The sequence below is a fragment of the Miniopterus natalensis genome, chromosome 1, assembly GCF_054644295.1.
Source record: "Miniopterus natalensis isolate mMinNat1 chromosome 1, mMinNat1.hap1, whole genome shotgun sequence".
Taxonomy (NCBI): domain Eukaryota; kingdom Metazoa; phylum Chordata; class Mammalia; order Chiroptera; family Miniopteridae; genus Miniopterus; species Miniopterus natalensis.
In genome coordinates this window covers 160,013,552-160,031,973 of record NC_142081.1, presented here as the reverse complement: position 1 = coordinate 160,031,973, position 18,422 = coordinate 160,013,552, and the positions used below count along the sequence as shown (strand labels likewise).

Here is an 18,422-nt window from a genome sequence, read left to right as displayed (position 1 = left end):
CCCTGTTTAATAGGAGCCCAATGTTATCCATATGTAAGAGGAATGGAATGCTGTACGATGCAATACAGTGAGGCAGCCAACACTTCTTCAGCATGTACGCGCCAGTGTTCCAAGCGCTTTGTATGCGTGAACTCATTAGACCCTCACAACAGATACATGAGGTCATTCGGGTCTATTTCATTTTCATTCTACACTTGAGGACACTGAGGCCCAAAGAGATTCAATAACTTGCACTAGTCAAGTTCCAGAATCTAGGCTCTTAACCATTATGGAACACACGCACACACACACGCACACACGCACACACACCCCTCACTTGTGACTTCAAGCAATCTTATAAAAGAGAACCAGTGAACCCAAGAGCCAGCTTTTTTAAATGACTCTGTACTGGCAGCACTGGCTCCTCAATTACCTATGAGGACAAAGTGTGAAAATAAATCAGCTGATAAAGACCTGGACTCTGGTCAGTTCCCCATCTAGGGCTCCTTCTGGGAATTCGCCTCAGCCCATCTCTGAACTCATTACTGGAAATCCCTAAGCATTAGGTGACTGGCCAAGGCTAAACACATTCATTCAGTCATAAGGGCAATCTGTAGTCTGGTTATGAAGTTCAACTGAATGGGAACCCAAGATCATCTTGCTTTAGAAGCAATCATTTAATTTCAGTCTGCCAATTTTGTTACAAGGATGCCATTCTTGTGTATTCTTACAAGGTGCATTCTTGTGTATGCCATTCAGTGTGCCATGTCCTAGTAGTAACCAAATTGTTTTAATTATTAAAATTCTCAGTGCACTCAGAGGTCACAAACTAGCAACACTGGAATAAATGCAAAAAGAAATGCATAAGTAGCATAAATCTTTTAATTTCCACCTCAAAGATTTTGCATCTTAGTAGATACTGTCTTGGATTTTGTTACCAATTAATATTGGCTAGCTATGTGTATATTAAGGTGAGAGGAAATATAAGTTCTTGGTCACATGCTTCAGAATGCCTTGTAGTTATTATGTCGAGAAAAGATACTTTGGTTCCATGGGTCCAGTTCAATATGCATAAAAGGTAGTTAAGAAAACCTAGTTATTTCCATTCTCTCCGTTCACTGATTCATTGATTGAGTCATTCAATAACCATTTATGAACACTTTACTATGTTCCAGAACTGGAATCACAATGATGAATAATATAATACCCATTTCCCAAAACCTCATAGTTTGGGAGAAAAACAAATAGGCCACATTATCATGGTGTGGTGAGTTAGGTCACCCAGCTGGTGAGTGGAGAGTCAGGGGAATCAGGTGCTAAACACAGTCCGATCAACTCCAGACACTGAGCACTTAACCTCTGCATTCCATTTTTCAGAAAACTGAGTACAAGGCAGGATGACAATGCTGGCCACTTCTCAGGGACCCAGTCCCACTCTGCCCTGAACTTCACCCTGAGGTGAGAGTGAGTAGTGAGATGATAGAAACTTGATATACAAAAAGAAGTAGTTTGAGAAAAGCAGGGGGTTATGCCCCAGTTCACATTGGAACTGCAAGGAAGGGCCACTTCACAAGGTTCCCTGCTCCAATGTGGTGGGCAGCAGAGAGGAAACTGCAGGGGGGCATGTTCAGTTAGACAGCACCTGTTTTAATCGCAGAATGTTATGGTTATGGCTTTATTAACACAAATACAGCATGCACACAAGCTACCACTTCATTTTCCTCACTGCACAGCCTGGCATTGGGATTGGTGACTCCGTTGGCCAGCTGGGCTGCTCTTTCCGCAATGGCTTCGTGGTTCTTTGGGAGGATGTTGTGGGCAGTTTCAGCACAGTGAGATTTGTTGCATATCAACAGGACTTCAAGCTCCTTGACGCTGTGCTGTTTTCCAATGTTGGGCATCAACATCTGGCCCTTGAATCTTCTGTGCACGTTACTGTCAATACCTCTGGGTTTCTACCAGTTACGCTTAATTTTGGCATACTGGTCTGACAGGTGCTGCATGACCATCTGGGTCCTTTTTTTGATGACCTTGGGCTTCTCAAGGGGCCTGAGGGCAGCCGTGGTGGAGAGTAGGAGATAGCAGCCGTGTCCACAGGCAGCACTGAGGAGGAGAGGGGAAAGTGGAGCTGATGGGACCTAGCCCCCCAGAGAGCACCTTAGGGAGCACCTTCTTGGTGCCCAAAGCCTATATGTGCTGCCTCAACACTGGAAGCTAGCCCAGCAATCACAGGCTCCAGCAGTAGACGCCTGAACAGTTCCAAAGGGCAGGAGGGATTAGCTACAGCAGAACCAAAGGCAGTGGGAACACAGGCCAAAGCACAAGGACACCCCATTGGAGGCCAGTAATGACCAGGACAGTGGTCCTATTCTTGGAAAGAGGAAATAAAGCAGTAAAAAAACCCACCAAAATATTTCAGAAAATACGATAAGCCAACATTTGTTCTCTGTCTGCTATGGCCACAAATATGCTAATAATGCCTTTTGCTTCTGAGAGAAGCCAAATAATTATTGGCTTGGAAATTTTCAACTCTATAAATATTCTACCTAATAGAACCTGCAGATCTAGAACTTGTATAAATACATGTCCAAGAGTCCTGAAAAGAAGCTGCTTTAAAAATAGATAATGTATTCTGTATGAATATTCATAAGGATCATTCTTATGATTGGTAGAGTAAGAGTAGAATAAATTATCCATTCAGACACCTAAAGAAGTAATGTCCTTCCATGAATATTCCTTTAACAAGATTTCTTAAGGTGAGCATTTGGGATATTCCTTAAAAGAAAGTGGAGATAGGTACAAGCATCAAACTTGGGGACTCCAGAGGAGCTTTGGCCGGCATGGATCTCACAGTCGGGTAGGTTCCTTGTCTCTGTGTGAGAGAGAATAAATTCTTTCACTAATCCTTTGATCTCTTTGTGGTTTCGTTGTTCATTCTACTGATTGTACCAGAAACAAGTTTCACTTCAGATATAATAGTTAATGACAGACAATAGAAAAGGAACTGGGTGTGGAGGTAGTTAACTATAATAGCGTGAGGGCTGGTAGCTATTTATAGCACTTGTTAAACTTTCATCTCTTTAAATTGCTATTTTCATACAGCAAGCTTAAATCTCTCAGGCAACAGGGTGAGCACCATGAGATTAGGACTGGAAGTAATCTCTGGCATTAGTCAAATATGTAATGACTAAGGAAAACATCTTCAGCTTGAAGTGCCACGAGTTAGCAATGAAAACAGGAAAACAAACATTCACGAAGGACCATTGCAGTGATCAGTGTGAGAAAATGACCACATGCAGGATTTATGCTACAGCCTATCATCTATGAGGCAAAACTGATGGGATTTGAATTGGGGAAAAAATACTTTCTTTTTTTAGTTGAAGCAATTTTATTTTTAAAAACTTGCAGAAAACCATTTACCTTTATCTAATGAGAAGTACAATTGGTGGGGAGACTGGCTGAACCTGAGACCAGAGACCCAGAGCTCTGATTTGAAACCTTGTGATTTGAAAACTTGTAATTTACTGTGTGAGTGGGAAATTGTATTGCAATTAACTACCTCATATTCCACTTTTTTAAGAGGCATTCAATTCCAGGATGGACTCAGTCCACTAGGGAGGAAGTGTGTGGGGTTGGGTGTGGTAGGAGGATTGAGGGGTGGGCAGGGATGGCTGTGAAGAGGCTCAGTCTGCTGTCCTGTGGACCCTCACCTTGTCCACTCTTACATTACAAAGACCAATGTTTAGGTCTCCTTTTTTTGTTAGACCTTAAATTCTTTTATTGTTGAAACCTTCATTTACAACTGCCTGGGTTTTCTCCATTCCTTGCACATAGTATGTGCACAACACATTTATGTAAGTGCTGTTAGGAAGTTGTGGATGATTTGATTTTAGTACAGCTTGTTGACTGATTTGAAAAAGTTTTATAAACTGTTGGCAGGCAGATTATAGAATGAGGCTAGATAAATGCTCAGGGTTGACAAGGAAAACAAACTGCAGTAGGTGAGTGCTCAAGGGAGTAAGGCAACCAACCATCCTCTCTGTTGAAGCAAAGGTCTACCTAAAGTTTGGTTACTTCGTTGAAATGGTCTTAAATGTGGTGACATTGACTCCTAAGAATTTAGATGTTTAGATAAATGAAATTTATTTCATATATAGGTTTCAGGTCAACACCCAATTATAATATATCTTATTGTAAACAGTGAAGATACTAGCTCTGAGTCCCTTCTCTACTAGCAATGAAAAATGTTCACCATATAACTAATACATATAATACATATAAATACATATAATGAGTTGAAATTCTGAGACCTTCTACTTGCCCTTCGCTTTTATACCAAATAGCATCATCCTGTAGCTGTGATGCCTGGTAATTGTTTATCTTCCTGACGACTTGTGCAATCATGTATTTCATGTAAGGTTTTAGTTTGGACCAACAGGTGAATAAGAAATGTACTTGTAATCTCTTTTCATTACATTAAAGGCAGATATGTATTGCTCACCTACTATGTGTAACCTTCTATGACAAAGGCTGAGGGACATGGAACATTTAAGGACTGACTTTACCTTTTAGGAATAAAATTATCACCTGAAAAAAATGACTGGCATTACAAGTTCAACAATTCCTGACAGACAAGAAATAAGAACACTGAGTGTTGTAAGAGGTCAGGGAAGGGTGAGCTCATTAGGCTGGGATATTCAAGGAAGACTTCCTGGGAGGGGTGGGGCTTGAGCTGGGCCTTGAAAAATGAGCACAAGTTTGGAAAGTAAAGAGCAGGCAAGAAGGTTTTCCAAGCAAAGGGAATAGTGTGTGTTCCAGTTTGGTTTCTTTAGAGAAACTCATTTTAAACTGGATTTAAAAATAACCTTCTCCCTCTCCAACTTACCCCCAGGCCCCCAAAATAGAATTTGGAATTTATTGGCCCTAGGCAAAGCTCCGTCTTCAGATATGGCTGAAGACAAATGCTCACACACTACTGCATTTCTCGGTGTTGACTTCATTCTCTAGTATGTTCTCCTTTACAGTATGTCCTAGAAGCTCCACATTCATATCCTGCCAGTTCAGCAACCCTGCAGAAACTGGGAAAACACATTATGTCCTGGGGTTGAGAGTCCCATTGGCCTGACTTGGGACAAGCCTGACTCTGAGCCCATTACTGAGGCCAAAGTGACAGAATACTCTTATGACCTGATCTAGGTCATGAGCCCTTGGAGTTGGATTAGGTAGGAGATGGAAATTCAGTGCCACCTTAACCTGATAGATGAAGGGCTATATAGAAGTAATTCAAAAAGAAAGATCATAGAGGTGCTTCTGGGAGAAGAAACGGATGCTGGGAGCCAGAAGCCACAATGGTATAAATAAATATTTAGAAATGAGAGATAGGTCAGGGTTTTCACAGACCTAGATGTCCTTAAATATGAGCACAGATGATTAACATGAAACTAATTATGTATTATGTTTCCGATATTTGTCTTACTTTGCATCTGTTTTTTAAGTGATCCACCAAGCCAGCCTTTGAAAATACTTAACCTAAAAACCATATGTAATGCCCATTCTCCTCCCCCATCCGACTATTATCTTAGACTACTACTACTACTACTACTACTACTACTACTACTACTACTACTACTACAAAAAAGCACGAAGTTCTCTGTTGCTCAGGACAGAGTATTAAGAAATCTTTTTCTGGAAATTCCCCATGTTCCAGATAGAATAGAAGTTAAGTGTCTGATTCACTCATTCATTAACAGTGGGAAGAATTTTCTGAGGTGCTAATTCATCCTAACCTCAGTGGATCCTCCCTAATGCCTATTGTTGCAAAATGTTTATGGGCATTTGTTCTCACCAAATGCTAATATGCTTGTGTCACAGTACTATGTTTAGGCTCTATAGATGTTGGCATACTTTGTTTTTAAGCACAATCAATAGCACTTAGAGCAGCACCGAATACTCATTCAGATGACATATCATTCTCAACTTTTTGTTGATGTTTCTTTCAAAGTCTACTTTTTCAGTTTCAAATTTCAAGCAAATTAACCTATTAAAAATCCCAAAAGGCTGAAACTGTGGCTGGGAATGTGTTTTCATAATACATAATTATGAGCTCTCAAAAAACCTTCCAAGGCCCCAATTAATTGAGGCCTATGGGTTGAGGCGGATTTAGTGCATCTTGGCAGCAGTTATGCAGTAAATGCCTTCCCTGAGACAGATGTCTTTATCCCTTTTGCAATCTAAGCTTGGGCACCTGTTTCTGTCTTAGGCTTTTTTTCATATTTACATTTACACTCCAAAAATTCAGGCTTGGACCTCAAAATACTTTAATCTCCTTATTTCAGTCTCGAACACTCATTGTCTACTAGGTCCTTTTTTTAAAATTTATCTTTATTGTTGAAAGTATTACAGATGTCCCCTCTTTTTTCCCACTGATCCCCTTCACCCCATGTCCACCCCACCCCTATGCCTTCCCCATACCAATGTCTGTGTCCATGGGTTATGCTTATAAACATATAAGTTCTTTGATTAATCTCTCCCCACCCACTTCCCCTTCCCACCTTCCCTCTGAGATCCCTCAGTCTGTTCCATGCTTCTATGTGTCTGGATCTATTTTGTTCATCAGTTTCTTTTGTTTATTATATTCCACATATAAGTGAGATCATGTGGTATTTGTCTTTCTCTGACTGGCTTATTTCCTTAAGCATAATACTCTCTAGTTCCCTCCATGTTGTCCCAAAGCATATGAGATCCTTCTTTTTTACAACTGCATAGTATTCCATGGTGTAAATGTGCCACAGCTTTTTTGTCCACTCATCTACTGATGTGCACTTGAGAAGAGTGTGTATTTTGCAGCTTTGGGGTGAAATGTTCTGTAAATGTCAATTAAATCCATCTGATCTAGTGTGTCATTTAAGGTCACTGTTTCTTTGTTGATTTTTTTGTCTGGAAGACTTATCCAGTGAAGTCAGTGGGGTGTTAAAGTCCTCTAGTATGACTATCTCGCTGTTGATCTCTCAAAGTCCTCTAGAATTTTTTTTTATAAATTTAGGTGCTCCTATATTGGGTACATATATGTTTATCAGGATTATATCTTCTTGTTGGATTGATCCCTTTAGTATTATGTTGTGACCTTTCTTGTCTGTCATTATGGTCTTCATTTTGAAGTCTATTTTGTCTGATATGAGTATTGCTACCCCAGCCTTTTTTTCATTTCCATTTGCATGGAAAAAATTTTTCTACCCTTTCTGCTCTCATCCTGTATGAGTCTTTTGTTCTGAGGTGACTCTCTTGTAGACAGCATATATTTGGGTCATGTTTTCTTATCTATTCAGCCACCTTATGTCTTTTTATTGGAGCATTTAATCCACTTACATTTGAGGTTAATATTGATAGATATTTATGTATTGCCATTTAATTCTTTATGCCAATGTTTGTTCTCTATTTCTACTTCTAATTACAGTAATGCTGGTTTGGTGGTGATAAACTCCTTTAGCCCTTTTCAATCTGGGAAGCTCTTTATTTCACCATCTATCTTGAATGATAGCCTTGCTAGATAGAGTAGTCTTGGTTTCAGATCCTTGTCTTGCATTACCTTGAATACTGCATGCCATTCCTTTCTGGCCTGTAGAGTTTCCGGTGAGAAGCCAGCTGACAGCATTATGGGAGCTTCTTTGTAGTTAACAGATTGTTTTTCTCTTGCTGCCTTTAATAATCTCTCTTTGTCTTGAACTTTTGGCATTTTAATTATGATGTGTCTGGGTGTGGGCCTCTTTGGATTCTTCTTGCTTGGGACTCTCTGTGCCTCCTGACCTTGTGTGACTTTTCCTTTCACCAGGTTAGGGAAGTTTTCTGCCATTATTTCTGCAAATAAATTCTCTATCCCTTGCTTATTCTCTTCCCCTTCTGGCACTCCTATAATGTGAATATTCTTATGTTTCATGTTGTCCCACAGGTCCTTTAAACTGTTGTCCTATTTTTCAATTTTTTCTTTTTGGATCTCTGATTGAGTCACTTTTTCTACCCTGTCTTTTAATTCACTGATCCAATCCTCAGCTACCTCTAATCTGCTGTTTATTCTTTCCAATGTATTCTTTATTTCTGATATGTCATTCTTCATTTACTTCATAGTTTCCATATCTTTTTTCATGCTGGTGAACATCCTTACAATCAGTATTCTGAACTCTATATCTGAGAGACTGCTTATCTCCATTTCATTTAGCTCTTTTTCTGGAGACTTCTCTTGTTCTTTCATTTGGGCCTTCTTTTTTTGTCTTTCCATTTTGGCTTCTTGTTTGGGTTTGTTTCTTTGTATTAGGTAGATCTTATAGGACGCTCAGTCTTTTTGGAGAGTTTCTGGTCCAGGCCAATGTCAGATGCTGTTTGTGACTAGCCTTGAGTACGCTGTTTGGAGCTATCAACAACCCTCAGCTTGAGGTCTCCTCTGCTGGGGCTGGGTGCAGTTGGACAGGACCAAGATGCACACCAAAGTCTGCTTTTCTAAGGCCCAGGTCCGAAGCAGATCAGGCAAAGACTCAAAGCACTCTGAAGTCTGCCTCTGCCTGCAGGCTAATTAATCTGATTCTCTTAATGATTTTCAGGCTGTAGAAACTCCACAGGGTGGGGTGGCTGATTGTTACTAGTCCCTTAATGAGCCTCAGGCTGTAGAAACTCCTCTGGTGAGGATGAGAGGTTTTCCATCAGGGTGGGTCAATTGCTTCTCCTCCCAGGCAAAAGCAGCAAAATGTCTGCCTGAGAAAAATGTCCTCTGTAGTACGGGGGAATGATTAGGCACAGGAATCCAGACGGGTGCCTTCTGATCTCTATCTCCAGAGTCCACAACCATAAATTCTCTTCACACAGCTCCAGTCCACTCTGCCCTCCCTCTGCCAGAGCCCAAGGTGAGTGGCTGCATACAAAACTTGTGCATTGGCTCTTGAAGAGGGTGCCTCCATTTCCAGCCATCTTTCCCTGGCTGATAGAAACCCTCCTGCTTTTCACAGCCAGATGTTATGTGGGCACCTTTCTCAGTTCTAGTGCTCTTGTCTGGGAAGCCCAGCCTGGGGTTTAGGCCCCAGAGTTCTCAGTGGGAACCCCCACAGCTGAGATCTCCCTCCATACCTTCAGCTGCTGCATGTGGGAGCCCAGTCAGCCCTCTCGCGTCCGCACTTCCTACCAGTCTCTGTGTGGTCTCCACTTTTCCTCCTTGGTTATGAGGGTGCTCTCCAGCTTGTCTTCAGTTGCAGTTGATTATTCAGGCTGTTTTTTCTATATTTTAGTTGTAATTCCAGTTTGTTCCCAGGAGAGTGTCAGTGTAGCTTCCACTCAGTCTGCTGCCATCTTTAACCTTCTCTCTACTAGGTTTTAATCTTTTATTGTATAATAGATGTCTCTAAAACCTTTTGAAAACTATGACCTCTCTCCCCAGAAAAATACATAAAAACATCCAATATTGCCTATAATCATAGGAGATTCCATGGGACCCACTAATCCCATGCATATATTCTATTTAAGAACACCTGCCTCGATCTTCATAGCTGAAAAAAATATGTATTTTATTTTCCATTTCAAGTACCTTTTTTAAAAGATCCCTGGAATCACTCCATTGGTATTTTCTTTGGCTGACCTGGTCCCTATCACCCCTCAAGGAAATAGAAGAGACTTCAGAGAAAGAAGGGTATAATAAATAATTTATTTCTTCCTGATAATCTCAGTGTTTTCTAAGGGAATACTTGGACTCCACTCTCTGTGAATTAGCAAGGCTGGCAGGAAAAACGCAACCAGCCAGTTGTCCAGTGAATGCTAGATTAGATATTCAAAGCCTTGACAAATCTTAGGGACACAGCAAGAGGCTTCTCTTCCCTTTCATTCATCAAATATTTCTTGGGTGTCTTCTATGACCAAGGAACTGTGCATATATTAGTTAGCACTCAATACATATTTATTGAACATTAATAATAACTAATATTTATTGAATAATTATTATGTGCCAGGAACTTTAATTCTCAAAACATCTGTGTGAAGCAGGTGTTATTAACTGTATTGTACAATTGAAGAAACTGAGGCCCACAAAGATTTAGTAACTTGACCAAGGTTATGAAGCTATTATGAGGCTGGATCTGATGCTTTTAACCACTACATTACACTACTTCACTTCATTGTGGTAGGTGTTTAAATAAGGTGTTTAACCTTATTTAAGTGATGACAATATCAAGATTCAGATCTTGTGAATAACTGACTCAAAAGATAAAGAGCTTCACAGATAAGAAAAAGCTAAAGGAGTTCATCACCACCAGACCAATATTACATGAAATGTTGAAGGGTCTTCTTTAAGAAGAAGCTAATGAACAGAAGAAACTGACAAACAAAATAGACCCAGAGACATTGAAGCATGCAAAAGACTGTCATATCTCAGAGGGAAGAGAGAAAGGGGGTGGAGGGTGGGAAGGGATTAACAAAAGAAGTTATATGCATATATGCATAACCCATGGACACAGACAATAATGGGGTGAAGGCCTGGGGAGTAGGTGGGAGCGAGGTGGAGGGGGTCAATGGGGGGAAAAATGGGACACCTATAATACTTTGAACAATAAAGATAAATTAAAAAAATAAAAGAACATAGGACAGAACCTGGATAAGATCTGAATTTGACTGATTCCAAAGTCTGAGCCATTTTGTGTCAATGTGATTCTCACCTATATGTATACTACATTTTCCCCTTAATTCTGGTCCATCTCCATTCCTATAGCCATTTATCTGAAACCACCGCTTTATCACTGTGGAATGAAGGCACTAATGGCTACAAACAAAAGGCTCCAATTTTCAAGACAAAGGCAGCCACACAAATATCCCAAAAAAATCCAGACCTCATTCACTATAATCTCTCATAGCTCTCTGAAGGATCCATGACAGTTTCGGTAGAAATTTGGATAGAGGAAGAAGAAAGGGACCTTCTTAAGTTTCTTTGGTTTTAATTGTTCCTGGTAAGTTTTATATTTATTATTGTTTCTGGAGGTGTACCAGTATGACCATCCATTTTCCTTCATTTGGAAGGACAGGTGCCTACAGCTGATGCATCTTATGAAAGGTCTATATGAGAACAGTGTCTATTCTATGTCATCAACTCCCTTGATTCTCTTATTGTCACCATGTCTTTAAAGTATGAGTTGGTGTCATTCTCTATGTCAAGTTTTGTCAGAAATTAACCATTAAAAATTATAGCTGCTGGCTTGTGTGGCTCAGTGGTTGAGCACAGACCTACGAACCAGGAGGTGAGGGTTCGATTCCCAGTCAGGGCACATGCCTGGGTTGCGGGCTCGATCCCCAGTAGGGAGTCATTCAGGAGGCAGCCAATCAATGACCCTCTCTCATCATTGATGTTTCTATCTGTCTCTCTCCCTTCCTGTCTTTCAAATCAATAAAAATATATTTTAAAAAATTATGGCTTCCCATGGGCTTCATGTTTCATGTGTATCATGTGAAGCCCAAGTCTCATAATAGATTCCTAATAATGGTAACCAGCCAAGTCTGTCCCAGCTCACAGATTTACACAGGGCTTTGAAGGAATTATTAGATGACCCTCAGCACCAGCATACCACTTGGAAGTTGAAATTCTGACCTCACACCCATGTAGACCGAGACAAACATAAAGGAACATAAACACAATCAAGTAATAAGAATACTGGGTAGGTCTTCATTTACCTAGAGAAGCAAACATTTGTTCAGTGAGACACTGTTCCCAGTTCCTGAGAACATGGAAACTTCACCCCTGTAACCTTCATAACTCCAGGCAGCATGTTTATTTCCTGTCTCCAGGCTCCAATATCTTCACTTATTAAAAGAAGGTTTTCCAAAAACATGTTTTTTGCAGGTGTCAGTCCACAGTAGAGGAATATTTAAGGACTATAGTCAAGTCCAAAGGGAAGCTGCCTTCTCTTCTGTTGCAACTTTTTTCAAAGACGGGTGGAAATCTCAAGCACAGAACAACAAGAAATCTGACAGCAGATCTAAAGCTTTTTTTTTCACATTTAATTCAGTTATACAAGAATTAGGACTGCATATAATGTGTTCCTCTTGCTCACCTGTTTAATTTTCCCCATGTTTTATTCTTAGAAATGTGAGCACGAAAAGCAGATGGGTGAGTTAGCTCCTTTTTCAACACCAGATGTGAAGTTCACACCATGGATATTTTATTTTATTTTATTTTAGCTGCAGATTTCCAAAGTATCTCGCTCTTTCCTCGTTAATTAGAATCTAGATATTGGCTTTTTGGTTAGAAGCATATTATACTTGTCAATTCAAAGCAAAAAAATTAAAATGTTTTTCTACTGGAATATGTTAACAAATTGAAATAAAAGAGAGAAAATCTGTCATTAATGATGATAATAATATGCCACCCGCTGCATACAGATATTATACTGCTGAGCCTTCTGAATTATTTTTCATGATATAGGGTGGGTTATGCTGACCCTTCCAAGACCTGTCACTCAGCTTTCCTTGTGATCACGTTCACAAGATATTTGCAAGCTGCCATTGGGGTATGGACTATAGAACAGAGTAAAGCCAGAAAAGCCGCAACCTAACACTCATTCAAATGGGGCCCTAGTCACCTGACAAAAAACTCCACTTCTCCAGAAATTAAACCCAGGCTTCCTGAAACCATTCACTAGGTCCCTCTTGCACAAGCTATGGTACTGGATGCTCTGAACATTTAACCCTCCCAGGGGCGCTGTGAAAAGGCTGAGACTGCAACTCACACCCATGCATTTAGCAGAAGAGCCAGGCCTTCAGCTAGGTCTGTCTTACTCTTCCTGCTGGCTCACATGCCCAGCACTAAAGAGGCAGAGGTGAGTGAGTCAGCCCCCGCCGGTGGGACCAGCTTCACAGGTGGTCACTGGCTGTCACATAGGGCCCCAGCTCACAAAGTCCCCATGCTCTGTTTTACGCTCTGCTGCCACTATTTTGAAAATTTTAATAACTTTTGAACAAGGACCTCAAATTTTACAAATTTTCCAGCCTGTCCTAGCTGTAATGATAGCACATATCAGAAGAAACAGTATCATTAATGCCCTCCTTGGGGACACAGAACTGAAGAGGGCTACCTTCTGTATAGTTGCCTAGAAGATCAGTCATAAAATTAATCTCAAAGCATTCTAGGGATTGGGGAAAATGCTCAGATTTCTGTTGTGTGTTTTTTCAAGGGGAGATGGAAGTGAGAAATAGTGTTTGTTCATTTTTTCTTCCCTATTTAGCTGCTCCTCTCCTAATCATTTGCTTTACATTTTGAAGTAAGTGGCAATATCTCATATCAAATAAGAGCTCTAATGGAAAAAATGATCTTGAAAACTCTTGAGGTTGCTTCTTTGGTGTTTCAATGTACAGCACACACCCACTTCTTTTCATGCTCTGAGAAAATTAGCAACTTTCTTAATTTTAATACAGTAAATAATTGTAAAGGTCAAGTCCACTGGAAATGCAAGGGAGACTCACGTCTCCCCAGTTTTAAAACTCCCACAAGTCCTATAGATGTGCAAAGAAAAAAAACAGTTTCCTTTACTGGTTTGAAAATGAACAGTACCCTCAGTCAACAGACAATGACCTAGAATGCTCAGAGCACTACCTGATAATTATTTATGTTATTCAATGTCAACAATTACGCCAGATAGGGGACTCTTCTCTTATAAGGCAGTGACTAAACAGAAAAGCTATGTGGGATTTAGTGACCAATTATATGCTGGAAGGTTTGGCTTTAAATGTAAGCAGAAGCTTATGTGATAACAATTTTGGAGATACAGAGAAGTCTTATGTGCCCCAAATTCCTATCTACAAACTTGATATGGTATTTGGAATTCTAACATGGGGTTTCATTCCATTGGATTAAAAATTGCCTTATTAAACATCTTATCTGCATATATTACAATCACTCATCCCTTTTTTGCATGGTTGAGTGGACTCAGAGGGGACAGGAACAAGTGTAGGACATGCTGAAAGAGGGGAATAAGCTGTAGAAAATCAAATTTTCCCCATTTTTTCCTATTCTGGAGCCATAATTTTGCCTGAAACTAATGCTGAAATCTGACATGAGGACCACTGCAGAAGCAGCAGTTTTAATATCAACAATAATAACAATGAATATTTTTGAGAGCTGTGTAGGGCTCTGGACCAAGCCCACATTCTATGTGTCAATTCAGTCAATTGTCAAAATAACTGTATGGGGGTAATTATTTGCATTCATTCAAATACTTTCAGCTGCAAGAGCTAAAGTTAGACCTGATTTAAAATTATGTAAATAATAAAAGAAATATGTTATTTCAAATAACAAGATATGTGGAGCTGGGTGGTTCTAAGGATGGGTACTTCAGCAGCTCGGTGATGATACCAAGGACCCAGGTTCCATTACACCTTCTGCCCCGCCCTCATGGCCATGTTTCAGGGTTATGGTTACGAGACGGCAGCAGCTGCTCGGAGTATCAAAACTTCACACAGCATCCCAAGGGCGGAGTAGAGAACATTTAAGAAGAAGGGCAAATTCCCAGAAGCCGCTCCACAGACTCACCTCATGTCTCGGCTATAATTTCATGGCATGGCCAATTCTCTATCAGTCGCTCTCCCACTGAATATCATTCCCCGACTGGCTTACACTTACCAATACTGGCCTCCTGAGGGTGAGAAGAGGTCCAGGCTTCTCTGTATACGCGGGTGCTCGCTATGTTAGCAAGGAAGAGGAAGGGGGCGGATTTTGCGCAGACAGTCAAGCACGTCTGCCAGAGACTCCATCGTGTCCTAGGACAATGAGAACGCAGAAGCTCAGCCGGCCTGTAAGGAGCTCCAGGGCACAGCCAGGAGGGGACACCAGGAGAGAGTCAGCCCCGGTCTCTGAAAGCCCAACGGTCAGGCTCTCCACCTCTGCGCCTTTCAACGCACTACCCTGTACACATTCATAAACATTCCAAATTTTCGCAAAAATAATTATTAAAATTAAGCACTGTTGTATCACCATCATTCGCTTACCAAAGAAATCTAGAAAAATTTTACACCTGCCTGACCCGTGCTCATTGATAAGCAGCATTTTGTTCAGCAAACTTCACAGTTTAATATCAAGCTGTGCACCCTGGGTAAAGCCTACTGGGACATTTTAGCCAAACAGGACGCTGCAGCCATGGAAAGAAGGTCCCGAACCTCTGGGAACAATGGCAGCTGCTGAGGATTCAGAGGGACTCTAGATTGTTCCTATTAAATGCTTACATTTTGATAATATAGTGAACTGTGTGAGAATTGTTAAATGTGGGATATCTTTAGCCGTCTTATTTTCCTTGTCTCTTACTAGTCCAGGAAAACTAGCTGTTTCTAAACTACTAGATTTATTACAAAGATAACGTCTGGATTTTCTGCTGCTGGTTTTATTTGGCTTAAAGTTGCATAAAAGAAACTATCTTCCCCTCCAGATGTTTTAGAGAAATAACTGTTTTGAGGGGGAAAATTTTTTATATTTGTTTTCCTGGTAATGATTTGATTATTTTTAAAATGAAGGGAAAGGCAATGACTTAATTAGAATCTTGTATTTAAATGAAAGAAGTTAGAGGCAAATATATGAGTAAATTAAAATTCTTAGATGGCTGATTCTACCCAATCGAAAAGAAGTTTTTGGTTTATACATCCTTCAGGGAAAATGAAGAGCTGAATATTGGACCTGAATTTGACTACTGGCAGTATTCTATAAAATCATACCAAAATAAAGAGGCTAAAAAGCCTCACCCAGTGAATTTAAAAATTAAACGTGCCTAAGGAATTAGCAAAAGGAAAACTCGGTCTTAGTCTTAGTTTTCCTCACTTTGTTTTTCTTTTCAACTCACCTCTAACCCCATTCTTATATCTAGTTGTAACTACTGAGGCAAAAACCAAGCAGATATACTTCAGTTCTTCAAATAGAGACATTTTTAAGCTAACTAAGTAGAGCTAAAAAAGGTGACAAAATTAAAGATGACTTTTGTCATCTGGGGTGGTTAGAGATATTACATGTACCTATAATAAGGCCATCATTGAATCAACCAAATAGATTTTTTCCTAACAAATTGACCGGATGTTTTATCATAAACAGACATTACGAATTCAGCAAAAAGAAGCCAACTGTATTCAATGAAAAAAATCTGTTTTCCAACTAAGTGATTTATTGTCATCAAGATCATTTTGAATTTAAAGAAAAAAAATACTTGTACTATTTATTATAAGATGTGCATCACAGTTTCAAATTGAGAAATCTTAACTGTTACTATAAACAGTTACTTGTTAGTTCATGATCTTGAGAAATATTTCATACTCAGATCACAAATAAGAAGAAAGACCATAAGGAAATGTGACTGGTTAAGATTATACTGGCTGCAGAGAATCCTAAGAACACTGTGTTATACTCTTACATGACTTAGACATGACAGCTTAGAAATATGAAAAGTCATGGGAACCAGAAAGTGATTTTGAGCCCTGAAACTTCTCAAAGAAAGAGGAAGTGACACCAGGAAACATTTTTGTCTCCTAAAAATGTTGGCATTATAGTGATAAGGAAGAAACTATAGAGATGGAATGACAGAAAATGGACCTCAATGTTGGCTTTATGGTAAAGGGTGAAGATTGAAGAGGCTGAAGTTATTGTTTCTCATGTTAAACATTTTACTGACTCATTATACTGAGAAGGGAATTCTTAGCAAATATCTTACTGAACGAATGGACTCAATGGCATGAATGGAATGTATATGTAAATATCTCTAGAATCACTAAGACTTCTCAAAGGGTTTTTAAGGGAACACTTTAGCATACTAAGGTGGTGAAAGAGGTGGTTCTGAAATAAAACTAGTTAACAGAATTAAATTCTTGCACTGATACGTAATATAATCTGAATTCATTCCAAAGAAGGTAATGGAATGGGGCTGGGTCAATGAGGTCCAAAGGCAAAAAATAAATAAATAAAAAAGATTGTGTTGCTAAAGACACACATGCTTATGTTCCATTCTCTAACTAGTTTTCATTCTCTGATCCAATTTCCTGTTCAGTGGAGTGTGTACCTTGCTACAGCCATGGACTGTGATCCAAGGAGAGTCTGCACACCTAATCCTCCCGAACAAGTGAGTCAGACATGGCATCCACAGTAATCTCCAAAGAACCCAAACATGGAAGCTACCATTATTGACATAGGATCACTTAGAGGTCTTACCTTGGCTTGGCCATGCAGAAGAACCAAGTCAATGAATATGAATATTCTATAAATTATAGAAGATTTTCTATTGTACTTTTCATCTACAGTTCTAAATATTAATATTTTTTCATACAGTCTAAAATATAATCATTTAAATATTACTTCTATATATAAATAGAAACCTTGGGATAATGTAAATATTGGTTCCATTCCAACAACTGTAATTTCTATGTTACCATATAAAATGGGGATAATAGGGGACATCTATAATACTTTCAACAATAAAGATATTTTTTTTAAAAAAGCCTATTGTCTGAGCTTCCATTGAGGTGTGTATGGCCCTAGAGTCCTCTGACAGTTGCCCAGTTTCCTATAATTACACAAGTAACAGTGGCCACTTTAAGTTACTGTGCACTGATGTATCTGTGCTAACCAAAAGTATAGGCAAGCTGTCGAGGGTAAGAACACGATGGCAAGAGTTCAAGCCCTAGCCTGGAACCAAGCAATGGTTAATATATGCTGCCTCTTCACAGCAGGACTCAGGCGAAGGCCTAAGTCCAGGAGGAAAGAAGCTAGATTAATGATCGCTTTAAATGAGAGAAAAAGCCAGGCTTCTGTACGCATGAGCAGCCTGAAATGGCATAGTGTGGGACCCGCTTTCATTTGTTTTTTAAGTTAATTTAATTTTTTCTATCACCATGTATCCCCTCTATGCCCTTTTCCACTTTCACCGCCCGCCCTTCCCCCAGGGAATCATCACACTACACTGTTGTGCATGTCCATGAGTTCTCTCTTTTTTCTTTTTCGCTCAAGCTCTCTGTTCCCCCAATGCTACCCCTACCAGAGCTGTCTGCCTGCTATCTATCTATGAGTCTGTCTCTCTCTTTCTCTCTTTTTTTGATACAGCGAAAACTACTAGTCACTCCTTTATTTAACAACATTTTTGGGCAATGTGCTGGGCATTATGCTAGGAGCTGGGAAACAGTGTTGAACAAGACACACTGAGTTTACAGTCTAGCAGAAAAATAAGACATTAACAAATACTTGCACGGTTAATTAAATACAATTGTAAATTGATGTATAAAAGAAAAGTAAATGGTGCTATAGCAGTGTATTATAGGTAGTAAGTGTATGTGTCCTGCCCTGGCCAGGTGGCTCAGTTGGTTGGAGCATCTTCCCTGTGTACTAAAAGGTCCCTCTCTCTCTCTCTTCTCTCTTTTCTCTCTCTCTAAAAATCAATAAAAATATATCCTTGAGTGAGGATTTT

At 39.7% G+C, this 18,422-nt stretch overlaps 1 pseudogene; it reads right to left on the bottom strand.

Moving 5' to 3' along the window:
- Positions 1-1,646: 1,646 nt before the first annotated feature.
- LOC148094464 (large ribosomal subunit protein eL32 pseudogene) overlaps positions 1,647-18,422 on the bottom strand; it is a 35,470-nt pseudogene continuing 18,694 nt past the window's right edge.